This window comes from Oryx dammah, unplaced genomic scaffold, assembly GCF_014754425.2.
Source record: "Oryx dammah isolate SB20612 unplaced genomic scaffold, SCBI_Odam_1.1 HiC_scaffold_16, whole genome shotgun sequence".
Taxonomy (NCBI): Eukaryota; Metazoa; Chordata; class Mammalia; order Artiodactyla; family Bovidae; genus Oryx; species Oryx dammah.
Window position 1 is genome coordinate 63765750 of NW_024070200.1, and position 17350 is coordinate 63783099.

General features: G+C 40.3%; 1 long non-coding RNA gene across 1 annotated transcript; it reads left to right on the forward strand.

Annotated features, from left to right (window-relative positions):
• The first annotated feature begins 2495 nt into the window (after nt 1-2495).
• On the forward strand, nt 2496-15127 carry LOC120875273. The gene is made up of 3 exons (XR_005723904.1): nt 2496-2507; nt 14671-14673; nt 15030-15127. It is a non-coding gene; the product is annotated as an uncharacterized LOC120875273 (long non-coding RNA).
• The last annotated feature ends 2223 nt before the right edge of the window (nt 15128-17350 follow it).

Here is a 17350-nt window from a genome sequence, read left to right on the forward strand (position 1 = left end):
ACTATGAACAAAGCTAGTGGAGGTGATGGAATTCCAGTGGAGCTATTTCAAATCCTAAAAGATGATGCTGTGAAAGTGCTGCACTCAATATGCCAGCAAATTTGGAAGACTCAGCAGTGGCAACAGGATTGGAAAAGGTCAGTTTTCATTCCAGTCCCAAAGAAAGGCAATGCCAAAGAATGTTCAAACTACCACACAACTGCACTCATTTCACATGCTAGCAAGGTAATAACTCAAAATACTTCAAGCTAGGCTTTAATAGTGTGTGAACTGAGAACCTCCAGACGTTCAAGCTGGATTTAGAAAAGGCAGGGGAACCAGAGATCAAATTGCCAACATCCATTGGATCATAGAAAAAGCTAGAGAATTACAGAAAAACTTCTGCTTCATTGACTATGATAAAACCTTTGACTGTGTAGATCATAACAAACTGTGGAAAACTTTTAAAGAAATGGGAATACCAGACCACCTTACCTGCCTCCTGAGAAACCTGTATGCAGGTCAAGAAGAAACAGAACTGGACATGGAACAATGGACTGGTTCCAAACTGGGAAAAGAGACATCAAGGCTGTATATTATCACCCTATTTATTTAATTTATATGAAGAGCACATCATATGAAATGCCAGGCTGGATGAAGCACAAACTGGAATTAAGATTTCTGGAAGAAATATCAATAACCTCAGTTATGCAGATGTCACCACCCTTATGGCAGAAAGTGAAAAGGGAATAAAGAGCCTCTTGATGAAAGTGAAAGAGTTGAGTGAAAAAAAACAACTTAAAACTCAATATTCAAAGAAGCTAATCCTGTCATCCAGTCCCATCATGGCCAATAGATATGGGAACAATGGAAACAGTGACAGACTTTATTTTCTTGGGCTCCAAAATCACTGTGAATGGTAACGGCAGCCATGAAATTAAACAACGCTTGCTTCCTTGGAGGAAAAGCTATGACAAATGTAGACAGTGTATTAAAAAGCAGAGACATCACTTTGTTGAAAAAAGTCCATATAGTCAAAGCTATGGTTTTTCCAGTAGTCTTGTACAGATGTGAGTCTTAAACAATAAAGAAGACTGGGTGCTTAAGAATTGATTCTTTCTAACTGTGGGGCTAGATAGACTCTTGAGAGTCCCTTGGACTGCAAGGAGATCAAGCCAGTCAATCCTAAAGGAAATCAACCCTGAATATTCATTGGAAGGGCTGATGCTGAAGGTCTAATACTTTGACCACATGATGAAAATAGCTGACTCATTGGAAAAAACCCTGATGCTGGGAAAGGTTGAAGGCAGGAGGAGAAGGGGATGACACTGGATTAGATGGTTGGGTGCTCACTGACTTAATGGACATGAGTTTGAGCAAGCCTCAGGAGATTGAGAAGGACAGGGAAACTTGGCATGCTGCAGTCCATGGGTTCACAAAGAGTCATAGGTGACTGAGCAACCGAACAAAAACCGGCAAAGGGGCAGGGATCCCTGAGGCAGGCCATTAGGGATGGGTTGTTGATAACTTACTGTGAATGGTGCAGGTAGTCATGGTCTTTGAAGAAGAAAATTTTACTCTGGGACCAAAAGACAAGATCTCAGTCGATCAGAGCTTTGTGTAACAAAGTTTTATTTAAAGTGACAGGACAGAGAAAGCTTCTGACATAGATATCAGAAAGGGGTAAAAGAGTACCCACCTCACTGTTTCATGCAGAGCATTATATACTTTTCAATGGCTGCTGAGGATAGATAAGAAGAATACCTCGAGGTTGTAAGAGTTCCACTGGACCCTTTCCCAAGGCATATATGCTGAGATGGCTTCAGTACCAGATTAACCAGAAGGAAACCAGAAGGAAGTGTTCCAGACAATGCTTTTCTGCATAAGATACATTGTTTTAAGAAACAGATCCACAGATCTGTTACAATTTGTTACAATTATAATCATTAACATAGAGTCTAAGAAAAGCATGTCCATGAGTAGGCTTGGTTCTGTGTATTCATTTGCTCTGAAAGAAAGGCCAGTTCTGAACTATTCAACATGGAGGCGGAGGTTGGTAAGCTGGAACTTATGTTCCAGAAAGCTGACTCTGATCTGGACTACATTCAGTACAGGCTGGAATATGAAATCAAGACTAATTATCCTGATTCAGCAGGCAGGAAAAATCCAGTTACACTTTTAAAGGAATTGTCAACAATAAAGTCTCGATATCAAACTTTGCATGTTTGCTTTAAAACAATTGCTGTGGAGCAGAAAGAGACTAAGAGCCGCATTTGTGCTACTTTCAATAAGACTATGACCTTGATAAAGAACTGCAGAAGAAAACAGACCTGGAGCTGTTACCACTGACTGAAGAAAAGAAAACTGGCAGAGCAATTAAGAGCTCAATGTCAGACTTATTAGGAAGAAATGGACTTGCAAAAAGGAACTCTTAATGGGGAAGAAATCAACCCCAGAAATTTAGGAAGATGTCTTGTTAACATTGATGACTATTGGTCGGGAGATGACCGAAAGGAGATTTGGTTTGGGTGACTAGATAGTGATGCCTTCCACAGGAGAGGGGGATACGAGAGAAGGGTAGATATTGTATTAATAAAATTCAGCCAAAGAGGCAGAATGGAAAGAAAGAGATTTTTAAAATATATGCACACATACTTAGTAATTTCAGGCCAGGAAGTCCCAACACCATTTTGTATCTGTTTTTGTATAACTGGGATAACACAGATGTCCTGACTGACCTATTGCAAAAGAATATTATGTACTATCAGTCAGTCAGATGTGAATGAACATGCTTGGGAAATTAAACATTAGAAAAATATTTGTACTATATTATACATATGTGGAGAAGGCAATGGCACCCCACTCCAGTACTCTTGCCTGGAAAATCCCATGGATAGAGGAGCCTGGTGGGCTGCAATCTATGGGGTCGCTAAGAGTCGCATATGACTGAGCGACTTCACTTTCACTTTTCACTTTGATGCATTGGAGAAGGAAATGGCAACCCACTCCAGTGTTCTTGCCTGGAGAATCCCAGGGATGGGGGAGCCTGGTGGGCTGCCGTCTCTGGCATTGCACAGAGTCAGACACAACTGAAGTGACTTAGCAGCAGCAGCAGCAGCAGCACACATATGTAAATAATTTTACTGTTGAAAATTCTGATCGCAGATGTGGTCACATTATTGATGAGACTGCTAATATGTGACTTAACAGTCTCCCACAATATGTAACTTAGTAGAAATCTGGCTTTTCTGTGACAGCTTCACTTTTATTTTTGTCCTGTTCCTCCTGCCTGCCAATGTTGAGCATGACCTCTGCTTTCTAATGCTGTTTCAGGTTGTCCCTGTCATATTTCGAGGACCTGAAATATACCTTTGTTCTCCTCTAGTCTGTATTACTGTACTTGTTCAGTTCATTCTACTGTAAATCTCTATATATGAACCTTCAAGTTGTGAACATTCAAAGACGTAAACGTGTGTTTTCCCCTCCAATCACATAAGTTAGCTGTTTGAGGAGGCACTTTTAGGTTTTGAGGCACAGGACCCAAATGTAGGATGGTACATGAAGGTTGCAACAGCCATTCAAGAGTGTAATCCAGGGCTACCGTGGCATCTATGATGAGAAAAAGAGAGCTACCACTCACATTACTGAATTGTTCTTTCAAGAAGCTAAACAGAATTGAATCCAGCAAGGAACCAGAACCTGTGCCGTCAATTGCAGGTACGAAATCGCAGCTTGCCCTCTGTCTCTTGTTGCTGATGACCCTTCAGCTCTACCATCTCCCACCCTCCCTCCCTCTCTAGTCAGTAACTCTTCTTGCCTGTTCACTTGATGCCAGTCCCTGTTGTCCTGTACAACTGTGCTTTTCCAGATACTGTACTTTCAGATTAAAAATGTTTTATTTCTTTGGGAAAAAAAAAAGAAAGGCCAGTTCTTGGGCAAGATACATTGTTGCACAAGGCTTAAGGAAAGCATGAGCCAGAATGTTTGCCTCCTCCTTAAAGGGCCTTGTACTGCCTGCCAAAGTGTTAATGTCTTCAGGTAGAGGGGCAGGGTTCCCTGAGGCAGGTCATTATGTATGATTATAATAACAAAAGTGGGCTTCCCCGTGGCTCAGATGGTAGAGAATCTGTCTGCAATGCAGGAGACTGGAGAAGGAAATGGCAACCCACTTCAGTATTCTTGCCTAGAGAATCCTGTGGACAGAGGAGCCTGGGGGCTGCTATCCATAGGGTCGCACAGAGTCAGACATGACTGAAGCGACTTAAGCATGCACGCATGGGGTTTGATCACTGGGTCAAGAAGATCCCCTGGAGAAGGGAATGGCAACCTTCTCCTGTATTTTTGCCTGGAGAATTACATGGACAGAGGAGGCTGGTGGGCTATACAGTTCATGGGTTGGATACAAATAAGCGACTAACACACTCACATAATAACAAAAGCAATAAAAAGCAAAGGTTATAGTCATATAGATTCATAATGGAGTCAAAATTGGCCCTTCCCTGCAACAACTACAGAGGCAGGGGATGCCAGACCATAATAAATCTTGCTATCCCCCACACATAAAATCCACCTTGACTAAGGGGTGCATCCCCACCCAGGGGATGGCCCTAAGATAAATTAACCAGTAGGGGTCAAAGTAAGATGACTGGCCAAGAAGACAAAGACTCAAAAGACTGGCTTCTTACAAAGAATTTAAAATCCCAAACATACAACTCTAGCAACTGCTTGCCAATGCGTCTTTCCACACGTACTGTGCTTTTCTAATACTTTCTTTGCTCTATAGCTTCTGACTCCTTGTCTGATTTTTTTCTTACAAGGAAACAAAGTCCCTAGGCAAAGACTAGGGACTTAGATTCTACACACTGGCCCCTGTGTTCTAGGGGTTAAGATTCCTGGTTTCTACCCAGGCAACCAGTCAGGTAAATAAGTTTGATTCCCAGTCAGGGAACTAAGTTCTCACTTTTAGCTGCTGCTAAAGTTACTGCTGTGTGAATCCAATGTTATTATCTGTAAAAGATGATGAACTCTTTGCTCTGAGGTGAACTCTCACTTGCTCTGACATCCTGCAGGAACTCGGTGTGTTAAAATTGAATGACCCCTTGGGATTACAGATGCAATACTTGGCTTAACATATACTCATATGTAAATGCCAATGAACCACTCAGGATGACTAGGGCTAGCTGAAGTTTTTGGTTATACTCTGGACACTAGGTACACTGTATTGGGGGGGTGGTGGTCACTGTTCATGGAAGCAGCTGGTTATGATTTCTCTTTCAGGGAATTAGTGTTCTGAAAATTGATCTGGCACAACAGCTTCGGTCAATGTTTAGGAGTGCCCACTAAAAATTTATTCATAACCTGAAAGTTGAGAATTATGTTTTGGGAATTTCTAGAACGTCAAGCCGATGAGGCAGCATCTCAAGTGTCCCTGAGAGAACTGCTCTGAGGAGATGACGAGGAGGCTAGGATGCATAGGATATAGGAGTTTGTGACAAAGGGCAGGACAACAAACAATTCTGGCTAATTAAACAAAACCAGATATCCCAAGTTAAGGAATTTAGTGCCTTTCTATATATGGGAAGATGCAAGAGCCTGGGCTCACTGAAAGCCTTCCTTTGATAGGCACCTCAACTGTGTGGGGCCAACATTGTGTGTTTTCACATCCTGAGGAAACTCAGGGCTGACCTTAGGGAGTGGCTGCAGTCTGACGGCTGCTAGAAGGCAGGTATTCTTTGCTTCCTTCCTGAGTTCCCAGATGATTCACCAGCTCACTAGCGCACCTTTCCCAGTGGCTGCTTGGCTGCAGCCACTGATGATTGTGACACTGTTTACTGACATGGCAGGTGATATTACATTTATCTAGAGCAGTTTATTTTTATATATTAACTTAATGGTTAAGATTACTGGTGGCTTGGGTTAGCTAAGCAGACAGACAGTCTTGGGCTTCCCTGGTTGCTCAGTGGTGAGAAATCCACCCACCAATGCAGGAGACAAGGGTTTGATCCCTCATCCAGGAGGATCTCACATGCTTCAGAGCAGCTAAACCCATGCACCACAACTATTGAGCCTGTGCTCTGGAATCTGGGAGCTGCCACTGCAGAAGCCTGCTAGCCTGCTAGCCTGTGCTCTAACTAGAGAGCAGGCCTGGCTCGCCACAACTAGAAGAAAGCCCATGCAGCAGGAAAGATCCAACACAGCCAAAAATTAATAAATTAAAGGAAAACAGTCTTGATCAGACAGTTCCCTGCCTTAGTAAGCGGTTTCAGATAAAGATGTGAAAGCTTCAAGAATGTTTCAGTGAATATCATTTCTGAGTTCATGGTGTAGTTCAGGAATTAAGATACTTGGAGTAGGTATGGAGAAAGATCCCACATTGCAAAGATTTGCTGTTGCTAGCTTTCATAATAAGTCAATGAGTCGTCAATGAATTAAGACAACTTGCATATCATAAAAGTGTCAAAATGTTGCATCTGGTTAAATAGAAGAAAAGAGACTGCTTTATTAGCCTTGTTTACCCACCTTGCCCTGTAATGTTTGTAATCATGAAGATGGAATACATTTGTAACATTTAGTTTCTATTATATAAACAAAAATAGTGAACAATTCTTGTCACTCAAGACTTCGTGACATAGAATAGAAATGAGCACAAGAGTCATGAAACTAATGTACAATTAAACATTTACAAGAACAAAGTGTCTTGTAAATGTTTTTGAACTATTTTGAACTTCTATATACTTCTGTATACTATTGTGAACTTCAGTGTATTTATATGTATACATACATATGTATACATGTATAATGATAAAGACTGTATTCAACAGAAATTTAAGAAACTGATTTCAGAGTATGGATGATTTGTTTTCAGCTCCTAATATGTTGCTATTCTTATGGTCTCACTGATAGAAGTTACTCATTCTTCTTGGCTAGGCATATATGTTACCTTTGTCCTGTTAATCAGTGTGTCATCTCACCTAGCTTGTCCAGAACCATAAAGTTATTTCAGCAAACATTTTGCTCAATATAACTGCTCAGGTGTTATTAACAAAAACAGAACAAAGGTAGTATCCAGGATTCCCAACCGGTCACTGACAATGGTAGACTAAATGATTGGCCCTATTCCATTACTCCTTGCAACAATACCCTTGCCATAGTCTCAAGGTGGGAGGAATGTATTTCCCCATCCTTTGACTTTGAACTTGGTCAGACTGCTTGTTTTGGTTAATGGCAAGTAAGCAAAAGTAATAACGTGTCAGTTTTGAGTGTAGGTCTTAAGATGCCTCTACTTTTTCCTTTTTGTGCCTTTGCCTGGTTGTCCAGGCAAAAAGAGAAAAATACATAAAGCTGAACCACAATAGTTAATCCATAGATGTGAAGTGAAAAACAGAGCCAGCTATAAGAGAAAATGGTGACTGTTGCTTAAAATAAGTTTGGGGGTGCAGCATTAAAAAATTATTAGAGTATAATTGATTTATAATAATGTGTTATTTCTACTGTACATTGAAATCACTTTATATATAGATATATAATATATATAGGCATATATATAGGCTTCCCTGGTAGCTCAGCTGGTAAAGAATCTGCCTGTAATGTGGGAGATCCCAGTTCGATTCCTGGTTTGGGAAGATTCCTTGGAGAAGGGATAGGCTATCCACTCCAGTATTCTTGGGCTCCCCTGGTGGCTCAGATGGTAAAGAATCCACCTGCAATGTGGGAGACCCGGGTTCGATCCCTGGGTTGGGAAGATGCCCTGGAGGAGTGCATGGCAACCCACTCCAGTATTCTTGCCTGGAGAATCCCCATGGACAGAGGAGACCAGAGGACTACAGTCCATGGGGTCACAAAGATTCAGACATGACTGAGCAACTAAAAACAACACAGCATGTATTATATATATAAAATAAAAAATATAATATATAATATAATATTATATATACACACACACACATATATATATATGTATATATATGGCATCTGGTCCTATCACTTCATGGCAAATAGATGGGGAAACAATGGAAATAGTGAGACTTTATTTTTATTTTTTTGGCCTCCAAAATCACTGCAGATGGTGATTGCAGCCATGAAATTAAAAGACGCTTGCTCCTTGGAAGAAAAATTATGACCAACCTAGACAGAATATTAAGAAGCAGAGACATTATTTTGCCAACAAAGGTCCACCTAGTCAAAGCTATGGTTTTTCCAATAATCATGTATGGGTGTGAGAGTTGGACTATAAAGAAAGCTGAGCGCCAAAGAATTGATGCTTTTGAACTGCGGTGTTGAAGAAAACTCTTGAGAGTCCCTTGGACTGCAAGGAGATCCAATCAGTCCATCCTAAAGGAAATCAGTCCTGAATATTCATTGGAGGGACTGATGCTAAACCTGATACTCCAATACTTTGGCCACCTGATACGAAGAACTGACTCATTTGAAAAGACCCTGATGCTGGGAAAGATTGAAGGTGGGAGAAGGGGATGATAGAGGATGGGATGGTTGGATGGCATCACCGAATCAATGGACATGAGTTTGAGTAAACTTCAGGAGTTGGGGATGGACTGGCATGCAGGGAAGCCTGGCATGCTGCAGTCCATGGGGTTGCAAAGAGTTTGACATGACTGAGTGACTAAACTGAGCACTGACTGATATATATACATATATACATATATATATATATATATATACACATATATACATATATATACATATATATATACACACACTTCTTTTCCATATGATTTATTACAGGATATAGAATATAGTTTCCTGTGTAGGATCTTGCTGTTTATACATTCTCTGTATAATAGTTTACACCTGCTAATTTCAAACTCCCAATACAACCCCTCTTCAACTCCTACCCCCTTCTTGACCACAATTTTGTTCTCTATATCTTTCAGTCTGTTTGTGTTTCATACACAAGTTCATTTGTAACATATTTTAGGTTGCACATCTAAGTGACATCATATGGTTTTTGTATTTCTCTTCATGACTTACTTCAATTAATATGATAATCTCTAGATCCATCCATGTTGCTGCAAATAGCATTATTTCATTCTCCTTTATGGCTGAGTAGTATTCCATTGTATATACATACCACATATCCATTCATCTGTTGATGGACATTTAGGTTGTTTCCATGTCTTGGCTATTGTAAATAGTGCTACTATGAAGATTATTGTGGCAGTAGCTAACTAATAAATTGTGAAATATCAGCTTTTCACAAAAGTTTATGCAGCAAAACAGGACTAAGGAGTTGGTAGCTAAGGAGATTGCAGAGATGGCAATCAAACAATAGTGTTTCTCAGATTGACTAATACAAAGACCTCTCTTGGAATGACATTCTTGTAGACCCCCAGGTGTTGCCTTTAAAATATGTTAAATATACACATAGGTAAAACTAGCTATGAGTGCAGTTGTCTGGTGATTAGCACATCCTTTAGTCATATCCTTCTTGGGAAGTGGGATGATAATTGACCTTTTCCAGTCCTGTGGCCACTGCTGGGTCTTCAAGATTTGCTGACATATCAAAAACAACGCCTTGATGGCATCATCCTTTAGAGTTTTGAATAGCTCTATTGGGATTCCATTGCATCCACAAGCTTTATTAACAGCAGTGTGACTGACTTTAGTAATCCAGTTTAAGATATGTTTTGTATAGTTCTTCAGTGTATTCTTTCCACCTCTTCTTGATCTCTTCAGCATCTACGAGGTCTCTAGCATTTCTGTTCTTTATTGTGCCCATCTTTGGGTGAAATGTTCCCTCGATATTTCCAATTTTCCTGAAGAGAAGGTATTTTCTGAAGAAGAAAAAGAAGCCATGACAAACCTAGACAGTGTTTGGAAAGGCAGAGACATTACTCTGCTGACAAAGGTCCACACAGTCAAGGCTATGGTCTTCCTGGTGGTCACATACGGTTGTGAGAGCTAGACTGTAAAGAAGGCAGATTGCCAAAGAATTGCTGTGTTTGAACGGTGACGCTGAAGAAGATTCCTGAAAGTCCCTTGGACAGCAAGGAGATCAAACCAGTCAATCTTAAGGGAAATTAATGCTGAATACTCATTTGAAGGACTGATGCTGAAGACGAAACTCCAGTAATTTGGTCATCTACTGCAAACAGCCAACTCATCAGAAAAGTCCCTGATGCTGGGAAAGATTTAGGGCAGAAGGAGAAGATTGAGGTTGTTAAACGATGAGATGGTTGGATGGCATCACTGATGTAAGGGACTTGAACTTGGGCAAACTTCAAGAGATGGTGAGGGACAGGGAGGCCTGGAGTGCTGCTTTCTATGGGGTCGCAAAGAGTCGGACATGACCGGGTGACTGAACAACAACACAAATAGATATATATCTCTTAAATTCATATTCTTACACCCTCAGAGCCAGGGCATTTACTGATTACATACAAATACATACATATTCAAATCAACATTTTAATATAGTTCCACAGAAGCAAAGTTCTTTCAAGTGTTGCATGACTGTGTCACTGGTATAAAATTTCCTGCTATAACATGATACAAGTTATCCTGAGTGAACTTCATGTTCTGAAAAATTGCACACTGAAAATATTGGACTTCTGGGAAAAAAATGGATTCAACTAGAGCTAATTTTTCTGGTCCCAAGACACACAAATGGAGGTTGAGCTCTGAGCATAGAAGCCCTCACTTTCCTCTCATCAAATTTTTGCAAAATTTTCACTTGGGACAAGAGTATAAATAATGTTACAAGTTTCTTTTTTTTTAACCCATTTTTTCTCACTAGCCCTTAAATTATCAAGCCTATGTCATTAAATTGTTTGATGCCAAAGCAATCCTATTCAGCCCACATTAAATCAGGAAATGACATTGAAGTCTCATGTTATTGTTAAGTGCTGCACAACAGCCAAATCCAGAACCCAAAGGAAGGTACTCTTTTGAGGTAAGGAACGTGATCAGAAAAAAGTTAACTGCAATCAACTTGTTATTTATGAAGCTATTGATCAGAGCTCTGGAGTTCCACTCAGTGAGGTGGCTCACAAAGGATGGGAGCAGGAAGCCTCTTGAAAATGGTAGATAGAGTGTCTCTGGGTCTTAAATGTAGGAAAAAAATGCCAGAATCATTTTCAATGTCCTATCAGAAGTAGAAACAACAGGTGGACTTGCATTACCAGGAAGGCTGTATGGAGGTAGAAAAGGCATCCTCACTAGCACATGTCATGAAAGATGTGGGAGCTAAATTCTAATCTAGCTCAGGAAGAATTAGATCCTAAGACGTCCCCACCCCTAGTCCTTCAGTTCTGATTTATGCTCATGTAGCAAAATCCTAATCTCAAAGGGAAACTTGGTGAGGGGATAGATAGAACCTGAATTGCAGACACCAAAGAAGTTATCTTTTTCTGAAATTAACTGTAAAAGTTTAAGCTTATAATCCCATCTATTATATATTTGTTTTACTTCCTGGGTGCCTAAATATCCCAAGAATTCATTTTATGAAGCATCGAGGGCTAGTAAGAACTAGGTGGAAGGCAAGGGTGTTTAGATTAAGAATACATGTACTGGGGGAGACTTTAAAGATGGTGGAGTAAGACGTGGCGATTACCTTCCTCCCCACACATACATCAAAAACACACCTGCATGTGGAACAACTTCTACAGAACACCTTCTGAACACTGGCAGAAGAGCTCAGACTTCCAAAAAGGCAAGCTAATCTCCACAGAATTAAGTAGGGCAAAAGATATAAGAAAAAAATGTGGCAAAGGAATTGGGACAAGAAACTGCACCTTGGGGAGGGAGCTATGAAGGAGGAAAAGTTTCCACACACTTGGAAGCCTCCTCATAGGCGGGGATGGGGGAAGTTCTGGAACCTCAGAGGGAAATACAGCAGCAGATACTAAGAAGACAAAACAGAATTCACCACAGAGATGTTTGCTTCCCAGCACTTCCCAGCTGGAAACACTTGTTTGCATGCCTTCCACAGCGACAGGAAGAAGGCTGGGTGCCAAGTCTCAGGTTTCCCAGGGAGATGACTGGGGTTGACTGATGTGAAGATACTCTAATATACCTAATCCTATACATCTGAGGAGTTCAGGGGAAAGTCTCGGCCTGCCAGGGAAGCAAGAGATCATTGTCTTGTCTGGGCAGGAATCAGATGCCAAAGGGTGGTCTACAAGCAGAGGTGGGGCCAAAACCAAAGCGGAGTGCCAGGGGCTGTGTGGCCAAAGAAGAGGAAAGGGGCAGTGGATTAAATCCCTGCAACTAACTTGAAACTGGACTTGGGGCAATTGTGGACTTTGGAAGCAAGGACAAGCTGCAGTAAGGTCAGATCTGAGTAGGAATAGACCCTACAGTGCTCACAGCCAGCCCAGAGATCTTTCTAGAAATATTAGAGGTCTTTCTGGGTAGGCAGATTGACTTGAGCTCACTGTGTGGTGAGAACAACTGACACCACAGGATAATATTCCTCTTAAAGTAAAAAGTGTTAGTTGCTCAGTCATGTCTGACTCTTTGTGACCCTGGAGCCCATCAGGTTCCTCTGTCCATGGAATTCTCCAGGCAAGAATACTGCAATGGGTAGCCATTCCATTCTCCAGAGGATCTTCCCAACCCAGGAATGGAACCTGGGTCTCCTGCGTCTCTTGCACTGCAGAGGAATTCTTTACTATCTGAGCTACCAAGGAAGTCCATATTCTTCTTAATACCACTATATATATATATAAACAAAATGAAAAAGCAAATTTTTCTTTAATATAAAAATGTTTTCTTTCATTTTGTTCTATTGTTCCTTTTTGTTAATCCTTAATTTTTACTTTTACTTACTTTTCCCTTTCTTAATGCTTTTAATTTTAAATAAATTCACTTCCCCCCATTGCTACAACATCCTTTCATTGTGTTCTACTTTCTTCATGTCTTTGGTTTTGTATTTTTGCTACTCTAGTTTTTAGTATTTGTTTTCATTTATGGGTTTGTTTTCTGGCTTGTTTACTCTCTTCTTTTTTGGTTCTTCTCATTATCCTTTCTTTTTTTTTCTTTTTGTGAGTGTGAGTTTGTGAGTTTCTTTTTAGGTTTTTACCATTAGTCTTTTACTATTAGTCTTAAGTTTTGGAAAATGCTATGGACAGAGGACGGAGAAGGCAATGGCAACCCACTCCAGTACTCTTGCCTGGAAAATCCCATGTATGGAGGAGCCTGGTAGGCTGTAGTGCATGGGATTGCTAGGAGTTGGACACGACTGAGTGACTTCACTTTCATGCATTGGAGAAGGAAATGGCAACCCACTCCAGTATTCTTGCTTGGAGAATCCCAGGGACAGGGGAGCCTGGTGGGCTGCCATCTATGGGGTCGCACAGAGTTGGACATGACTGAAGTGACTTAGTAGCAGTAGCAGCAGCATGGATAGAGGAGCCTGGTGGGCTATGGTCCATGGGGTCACAAGAGTCAGCATGATTGAGAGAATAAACTGCCACCACCACCTGCAGATGAATTCAGAGTAATGATAATAAAGATGATTCAAAACTGCAAAGAAAAAAATGGAGGAACAGATGAATATAATGGAGGTACAGATTGGGAAGATACAAGAAACATTTAATAAGGGCTAGAGTTGGACACGACTGAGCGACTTCACTTTCACTTTTTACTTTCATGCATTGGAGAAGGAAATGGCAACCCACTCCAGTGTTGTTGCCTGGAGAATCCCAGGGATGAGGGAGCCTGGTGGGCTGCTGTCTGTGGGGTCGCACAGAGTTGGACACAACTGAAGTGACTTAGCAGCAGCAGAGGAAATAAGTGTTAGTCACTCAGTCATGTTTGACTATTTGTGACCACATGGGCTGTAGCCTACCAGGCTCCTCTGTCCATGAAACTTTCCAGGCAAAAATACTGGAGTGGGTAGCCATTCCTTTCTCCAGGGGAACATTCTCAACCTAGGGGTAAAACTCAGGTGTCCCACACTGCAGGCAGATTCCTTACTGTGTGAGCCACCAGGGAAGCCTCTGTGGCCTTCCAGGTGGTGCTGGTGTTAAAGAACACTCCTGCCAATACAGGAGACATAAGGGATGTGGGTTCAACCCCTGGGTCAGGAAGATCCCCTGGAGGAGAAAAAGGAAACCCACTCCAGTATTCTTGCATGGAGAATTCCCATGGACAGAGACTGGCAAGCTACTGTTCATAGGGTCACAGAGAGTCAGACATGACTGAAAAGACTTAGCACACATACACAGAGGAAATAAAAATAAAAATTAATAATGAACAATATAATTGAAATAAAAAATACAATGGTGGGGTTTAGTTGCTAAGTTGTGTCCAACCCTTGTGACCAGATGGGCTGTAGTCTGCCAGGCTTCTCTGCCCATGGAATTTTCCAGGCAAGAATACTGGAGTGGGTTGCCATTTCCTCCTCCAGTGGATCTTCTTGACCCAGGGATTGAACCCTGGTCTCCTGAACTACAGAGAGATTCTTTACCGACTGAGCTACTAGAGAAAAAATACAATAGAGGGAATCAATAACAGAATAACTGAGGCAGAAGAATGGGTAAATGAGCTGGAAGGTAGAATGGTGTAAATTACTGAAGCAGAACAGAATAAAGAAAAAAGAATGAAAAGAAATGAGGACAGTTTCAGAGACCTCTGGGACAACAACAAGCACATCAACATTTAAATTATAGGGGTTTCAGAAAAAAAAGAGAGAGAGAGAGAAAGAAAGGGTATGAGAAAATACTTGAGGAGATTGTATTCAAAGAATTCCCAAATATGAGAAAGGAAATAGCCACCCAAGTCCAGAAGCCCAGAGAGTCCTGTGTAGGATAAATTCAAAAACAAACACACCAAGACACATATTAATCAAACTAATGAAAATTAAACACAAAAAATAAACATTAAAAGCAGCCAGAGAAAAAGAATAAGTATCATCTTCATAAGGAAATGGCCATAAGGTTAACAACTGATCTTCCAGCAGAAACTCTGAAGACTAGAAGGGAATGTCAGGATATACGTAAAAGGATGAAACAAGGTAAAAAACAAAACAAAACAAAACAAAAAACCCCTACAACCAAACTTTCTCTACCCAGCGAGGATCTCATTCAGAGTGATGGGGAAATCAAAAACTTTACAGATAATCAACAGTTAAGAGAACTGAGCACCACAAAACCAGCTCTACAACAAATGCTAAAGGAACTTCTCTAGATAAGAAGCACAAGAGAAAGAAAAGGCTTACCAAAACAAACCCAGATCAATAAAGTAAAGGGTAACTGGATCATACATACCAATAATTACTTTTAAACGTAAATAGTTTAAATGCTCCAACCAGAAGAAAAAGTATGCCTGAGTAGGTACAAAAGGATCCTTGTATATGATGTCTATAAGACACTCACTTCAGACCTAGGAGCACATACAAAATGAAAATAACACACTTTTCCCCCAAGCACACATGGAACAGTCTCCAGGATAGATCACACTGTGGGTCACAAATCAAGTCTTGGTAAATTAAAAAAAAATTGAAATTGTATCAAGCTTTTAATCTGACTACAAAGCTATAACATTAGATATCAATTACAGGAAAAACATCTGTAAAAAACAGAAACATGTGTAGGTTAAACAATACACTTCTAAATAGCAAAGAGGACACTGGATAAATTGAAGAGGAAATTTACAAAATATCTAGAAACAAATGACAATGAAAATATGACAACTCAAAACCTATGGGATGCAGTTAGAAGCAGTGCTAAGAGGAAAGTTTATAACAATACAAGCTTACCCTCAAGTAATGAGAAAAGCACCAAATTAAAAATCAACCAACATTAAACCAATCAACATTACAAACCTAACCAACACTACACTTGAAGCAACTAGGAAAACAACAAGAAAACCCGAACATTAGTAGAAGGGAAGAAATCATGTAGATCGGGACAGAAATAAATGAAAAAGAAACGAGGGAAACAATAGCAATATCAATAAAACTAAAAGTTGGCTCTTTGAGAAAATAAAATTGACATACCATTAGCCAGACTCATCAAAAGAAAGGAGAAGAGACAAATCAATAAATTAGAAACAAAAAAGAAGGACAATGCAGAAATGTAAATTACCATAAGAGACTACTATGAGCACTTATATGACAATAAAACAGACAACCTGGAAAAAAATGGATAAATTCTCTGTAAAGTACAACCTTCTAAGACTGAAAGAAGAAGTAGAAAATATGAACAAACTGTGAGAGTTGGACGATAAAGAAAGCTGAGCACTGAAGAATTGATGCTTTTGAACTGTGGGGTTGGAAAAGACCCTTGAGAGTCCCTTGGACTGCAAGGAGATCCAGCCAGTCCATCCTAAAGGAGATGAGTCCTGGGTGTTCACTGGAAGGACTAATGTTGAAGCTGAAACTCCAATACTTTGGCTACCTTATGCAAAGAGCTGCTCATTTGAAAAGACCCTGATGCTGGGAAAGACTGAGGGCAGGAGAAGGGGATGACAGAGGATGAGATGGTTGGATGGCATCAGCGACTCAATGGACATGACTTTGGGTAAACTCTGGGAGTTGGTGCTGGACAGGGAAGCCTGGCGTGCTGCAGTTCATGGGGTCGCAAAAAGTCAGATATGACAGACTGAACTAAACTAAACTGAATCACAAATGCTGAAATTGACACTGTGGTAAAAAATCTTCCAACAAACAAAAGCCTAGGACCAGATGTCTTCATAGGAGATTATCAAAAGTTCAGAGAAGAGTTAGCACTATCCTGCTCAAACTGTTCTTAAAATTTAGAGAGGGAGGAAAACATTCAAACTCTTTCTCTGATGCCACCATCACCCTGATACCAAAACTAGACAAAGATATCACAAAAAGAAAATTTTAGGTTAATGTCACTGATGAGTGTAGAGGCAAAAATCCTCAACAAAGTTCTAGCAAACAGAATCTAACAACACATTAAAAGAATTATATACATCATCAGGTGGGGTTTATCCCACTGATTTAAGGATTCTCCAATATATGCAAGTCAATATAATATACCATGTTAGCAAATTGAAAGAGAAAAATATGATCATCTCAATAGATGTAGAGAAAATTTTTGACAGAATTCAAACCTCATTTATGATAAAATTTTCCAGAAGATCAGCATAGATGGAACCTACCTCAACATAATAAAGGCCATATATGACAAACTGACAGCAAACATTATTCTCAATGGTGAAAAGCTGAAGGTATTTCTAGAAACAAGACAATAGTTCCCACTCTCATAACTATTATTCAACACAGTTCTGGAAGTCCTAGCTATGGGATTCAGAGAAGAAAAGGAAATAAAAGGAATTCAGATCGGAGAATAAATAAAATATTCATTGTTTGCAGATAACATGATACTATAGCTTCAGTTCAGTTCAGTTGCTCAGTCGTGTCTGACTCTTTGTGACCTCATGG